This window comes from Mixophyes fleayi, chromosome 1 (genome assembly GCF_038048845.1).
Source record: "Mixophyes fleayi isolate aMixFle1 chromosome 1, aMixFle1.hap1, whole genome shotgun sequence".
In the NCBI taxonomy this organism is placed as follows: Eukaryota; Metazoa; Chordata; class Amphibia; order Anura; family Limnodynastidae; genus Mixophyes; species Mixophyes fleayi.
In genome coordinates this window covers 136,950,905-136,956,904 of record NC_134402.1, presented here as the reverse complement: position 1 = coordinate 136,956,904, position 6,000 = coordinate 136,950,905, and the positions used below count along the sequence as shown (strand labels likewise).

General features: G+C 38.5%; 1 long non-coding RNA gene across 1 annotated transcript; it reads left to right on the top strand.

Annotated features, from left to right (window-relative positions):
- Window positions 1–783: 783 nt before the first annotated feature.
- LOC142142998 (uncharacterized) lies at window positions 784–3,793 on the top strand. The gene is made up of 2 exons (XR_012689447.1): window positions 784–2,698; window positions 3,417–3,793. It is a non-coding gene; the product is annotated as an uncharacterized LOC142142998 (long non-coding RNA).
- The last annotated feature ends 2,207 nt before the right edge of the window (window positions 3,794–6,000 follow it).

The window sequence follows — 6,000 nt, the reverse complement described above, 5'->3', positions numbered from 1 at the left end:
TGAGGCACCTGACACGCGAATTTGTGAGTCTCAAGTATCATCTGATTAATATAATACAGTATTAACCCAATTTGTTTACTGTAATTGTATTGTTGATTAGATTTTTGAAAGATGATTGAATTTTGAGTGCATGTGTTTGTACCTATGTATGATGTATAAAGCATAAAAGTCACATAAGACATTGATCAAAGAAGCATGTAATGGAATAGAGGGATTTAGAGAGTTATTGTTTTGAACATTGAGTGAACATTTTAGACACCATCCCCAGAGGTATATCAAAGAAGGGAGATTCTGTAATCTGCCCAAATTGTGTAAGAGAGATTTCCAAAAGACCTTCGTCCCAGATACTGTCAAAGAAGCTATTTAGCACGGACATCCAGTACAAGGAGTCCACAGAACGGGACGTCCAGTGCAAGGACAACCCACAGAAACTAGATAAGAGTCCCGATTTGGACTCAACAGAATACTGTCAATACGAGTAATATAGATAGTAAACAAATGACAGCAGCTCCCTCATAGATATGATGCACAAAGACTAAAGGAAATGGGGGAGTAGAAGGTCTGCAGGGAATTTTTCAAGAAAGCGGGGATAGCCAAAGATATGTGTGGATGGAGAAACAAAGGTGTTGCAAGTGGTAATGTGACAAGAACAAAGGGGTATTGAGATCAAACCCCAAGAGATTGTTTGAGGTGGCACAGGAAAGTTAAGAGATCTGAAAAGTCGAAATATATGTGGATATGCTAAATGCATCGGAAGCTGAATAATGAATCAAGTAGGTTGTATATTATAAATGTATGTTTGATCCTGTGCAGCTGAATAAGTGAAATGTGCCCCTCCCTTATTCTGTGTAAATGATTTCAGTGTGTTGAGATAAGAAGCACACTGTTTTTTGTTTTTTGACAATGTATGTAAAATTAAAGAAATGTGTCCGGAGTGCTGATTGATGATAACATGTTGAAGCTAACTTGTATTTAGTGTAATGCTGGGACTTGTAGTTCCACAGCAGTAGGCTGGAAGATGTCAGTTAAGTTTTCTTTCTCTGTATGTGAGTTTTGTCTCCGTCTTACTGCGTGTGAGAGAGATCCGTGATAATTCACATTGTTTGTTCTCTGTCTTAGTGCTCTATAAGGGAGATGTTTGATTTACTTTAAATCACAATGTTTGTCTGTCTTGTCCGTTTTTTACAAGAGACATGTTTCAAGGTTGAAAAAGTTGTACATTCATTGCTTAATGATAAGCTTTTAAAAAGATACAAAAGAAGTTTTAAAATGTTTGGTCCGATTGCACGGACAAGATTGTAAATAATGTACATTATCACTATAAGTACTAGTGTCAGAACAAAGCTGGCTGGGATCCAACAAGCCGTTTCTGTATTTGAACAAAATAATTTTGTTTCTGAAGTTCAGAAATATAGCTTTCTCTTTAATGAAGTTGAGAATTGTGGGAGTGAGCTTACATGCTGTTTTTATCTGTGTTAAAATGGCGCTGATGAATGTTCTCAGAAATCAGGAGGGTTTGTTATGCCTTTAAAGAAATGTTACGAGATAAAATGTCGTCTGTGAGCGAGACTTAAGTGAATATATTTTTACTTTGAACACGAAAATCACAGAATCTAGAAATATTTGTGAATATTTGGTCACGGGAGAGAGATTTTGTTGAGAAAATGTTGAATGATTTACAGACACAATGTATTGTGTCTAACGAGAGTACTCTGATTTATGAGACAGTGCTGCTTTTAAAATGGTTGAATACTTGGAACCAAGATTCCAGATTGAATGTTTCTAAACCCGGAAATTTAATTAGTGTCATTTAAAAGGGCTGTACTAAGAGATGATAAGAAAGGAGTGGCTTTGAACACTCGCCCAGGTCTCGTCACTGACATTCTCTATTTGTGAAATTAGGGACTGCCCCTTTGAGGAAATCAAGGCATGGAACGCATAGCGTCACAGTTAAGCTTTTAGCAGCTGTTCACTGGTTACCTGATAACAGTATACACGCATGTTACAGTTACAGTAATTCCTAGTAAATAAATGTTAATCTCTATGCAAAAGTTTTTTTATTCACAGGTCTCCAGCTGCAAAGACCCATTAGGCAATCCAGATTGCATTGATTTAACTTCCAATGCACCATCTTTGCACCACAACAAACATAAGTATAAACTAATGAAGGATTTAAATAACGTAAACTCTTCTGAGTAATGATTACCTTGTTTTGGAAGAGATATTAGAGTTTATGTGCTATTCGCATAGCAAATGCATGAACTAGGTGGTTTTTCTGTATGTGCAGAAAGCAAAAGGTTTTTATTTGTATCCTCATTACAGTTTTGAGTAAATCAGTGTTTGTAAAGACATTTACTGCCCTTATTTACTGTGCTATAATTGTCATATACTGTAAATAATTCTCTTTATTGTGGGTATGGTAATGCATTGATGGGAATTCTATATTTTTACAGAAATGAAAAAGATTTAAGACTTTAAGAGCAATTGTATGTGCTCCTGCATTAGCACTTCTGGATCATAGCAAGCCATTTATACTCTCCTCTGAGCAGAACCAAATGTTTAACCAATTTTAAGCTGAAATAACTTCAGCGCCAGCACTGGCTTTGCCAGATTATGACAAGCCTTTCACATTATTTTGTAATGAAGTCAGTGCACATGTACAAGGAGTACTGACACAAATACATGGTCGCAAGCTAAGGTCACTTGCATACTACTCTGCTTTAGTGCTTGAAAAGAGTATAGATATTGTGCTAGGACACCCAGTTACCTTAACGGTATCGTACGTTGTGACAGAAACCAAGCACAAGCAAAACATTTGTTACCGGCCAGATTTACTAAGTATGAAGATATACAGCACAAAGGACATTCCCTCCTATTGTGAAATGAGTGACATATAACACTTGCCGAGCGCACTGTGTATTTTCTTCCTCCCTTTCCTTTTTTATTAGAAGAAAAAAAAAAAAAAAAAAAAAGGAAGCACAAGAGGCCCCAGAGCCTCTCATGTTCACAGATATATGTTAAGACCTTCAGACAAGGGGAATCTGAGTAAACTGTATTTTAAGTTTTTTAAAGGTCCAAGGGAGACCAGAGAGGGGAGTTCATTGATATTAGCAGGAGGAATATAGATTGCACGTTATTTTCCTTTGCTGTGCGCTGTAGATGTGTACTAGACTAGAAAGGAAAGCCAAGTTTGGAAGAACCAGACTCAGGCCCATAGTAATGTATAGATCATTATACATAATTAGAAAATTCTAATATAAAAGTTTAACCCAACCATATAAAGAAAAGAGCAACCCATGACTACAGGGGTTTACACCCAATGCAGGAATGTGTTTGTGAGTATTGTGGCCCAACACATTATTATATACACTAATAGAACTGATGATGTGGCTTATTAACAGGTTATTTAAGCTAAGTGTTTCTCTTCCAGAAGAATTAAAGTTACCACATCTGTCTTAACCGTTGTACTGTACACTCCATCTAATGAGTGTAAACTTTGTGGAACTCAGAAACCAAGAACCTTGTCCTTGGATTCCACATGCTCCTTACTGAAGCCTATCCTAATGAAGTAGCACTGCTTACTCCCAGTAACGTTACACTTAAGCAGTGCACAATGTTGAATCCTGCTGCCTTATTGCAGCAAGTTTCAAAAGATGGGAGAAGTACCTGTATATATTGGGGTTACCCTAGGGATTTGGGGGAATTCCATTCCAGCTTGAACAGAAAGAAAGGAAAAAAAAAATGCAAACAAAATTTTTCTGAACATGATTGCATAGAACTAATGAAACAAGAATCTCTGGTTTTATCTCACATTAAAGATAAACCATTACCAGATGCAGACATCACTCTTTTTGTAGATGGTTCACACTATCACATAGATCCTGTCCCGTATACAGGGTGTGCTGTAACCACACACACAGAAATAGTGATTCAACAGACTCTACCGAGTCACATGTCAGCACAAGAAGCTGAACTAAAGGCCCTGACACTTGCATGCATATATGCAAAAGGACAAAGAGTAAATATTTACACTGATTCAAGTTATGCATTTGTAATTGCGCATGATTATGGCCCTGTATGGAAAAGTAGGGACCTTATGGGTTCAGCAAGCAAACCAGTCAATATGATGAACATACCAGGGCATTGTTCACTGCATTCCAGCTGTCCTCCAAACAGTGATGAAGATGAAGACACACACAGAGATACTACCCCCGAAGCTAAGTGAAATAGACCAGGCCGCACGAGAAGCCGCCATAGCCCCAGTACCCCAAGGGGAGTCTATTTACATGGTGACCCCCTGACCCCTGTTTGACCAGAGCACACTCCAACTTATGGAAAGACAAGCAACAGAAAATAAGAAAAAGACTTGGGCAATACATGGAGCACTAGAAGTGCAAGGAGTGGTGTAAAGGTCAGCGTTTGTGTCTGCCAAAAGTAGTTTATCCCATTATGGCCAATATAGCACACGAGAAAGTGCATCTGGGAAAAGATGCTATGGTTGTACTCACTAGCAGCTTATGGATAGTACCAGGGTTCGCCCAAGCAGCACAGTCGTTAGTGGCAGAATGCCTAGTCTGTGCACAAAGTAACCCGAGTAAGTCTGTCCTATGGAAAAGCACACCCCAGACATAAGATCCCTATAAGAGGATACAGATAGACTTTATAACTTCCCAAATGCTCGGGCTTTGAGAATGTGCTTGTCTGTGTCAACTTCTTTAGTCACTGGCTGGAGACATGGCTGTATAGAAAAGCAAATGCTAAAGCATTAGCCAAGAAAATTGCGAATGAGGTAATCTGATGATATGGTGTACCAGAGGTCATTGTAAGTGACAGAGGGATACACTTTACGGGGCAAGGATTCCAGAAACTATCACACCCCCTACAGATCCCAAAGTTCAGGATGTATGGAGCGCCTTAATGGTACACTGAAATTGAAAATGCAGAAAATAATGGCTGAAACAGGTCTGCCATGGATCTCATGTTTACCTGCACTCAGTAAAAAATACTGCTAGGAAAGACACAGGTTTAACACCATATGAGATATTGTTTGGCACAGCAAACAGAACAGGCTGTTATTTTCCATAGCAACTACACCATGTATATAGTGATTTGTTGAATTATGTTGCCTTATTATAGAAACAACTAACTGAAATACATGGTCAAATATTCTCCTCCATTGCAAACCCTAATTTTGATACAGGTACCCATAAACTGCACCCTGGGGGGCTGGGTGGTCGTGAGAAAGCACATCAGGAGAAGTCTTGAACCCAGATACAAGGGTCCTTATCAAGTCCTGTTGACGACTCCCATGGCAGTGGAAGTACAGGAAAGAGACACCTGGATTCACGCATAACACTGCAAAGTCTTCAAATCAGGGGAGTCTTGTTCTGATAAATAGAAATGACTGTCTCATTGTATTGATATGTCTTGCCAGAATAATTGTGACTGAAGTAGGGATTAAGGCCTCCCTAACCCAGTATGAAACAGACAGTTAAGTGACATATTGCCTATGCCACTGTGAGAAACATATGGGAAGGAGTGCTCAACAATTTGCACTCATAGTAGAGTAAACTCTGAAAATGTCTTTGTGCAGATGCATAACCTCATTGGTAAAGTTGTCAGTAATGATTCATGTTGGATATTGGAAATATTGGCATTAGTAGCAAATGGTTTAGCAATCCTGTTGATCGTATAGGTGATAATGAAACTAAATATATGGCTGATTAAGAAGTTACTGACACTTGATTGTTGTCTCTCCAAAAAGGGAACCACTGAAAATCCCGAACCTCTGATGATCACAGAAATTACTTCTGAAACCTGACCAGACTATGAGTGTCATGAATTATTTGGACTAGCAAAGCCAAAGAACTGCAGAGTTTGCAACAAGAAACTACTAAAGATTGAACAAAGGACATGCAAGGCCTGCAGAACTACTATAGACTCATTAACTATCTTTTAAGAAACCATCTTTTAAGAAACCATCTTCTAAGAAACCATCTT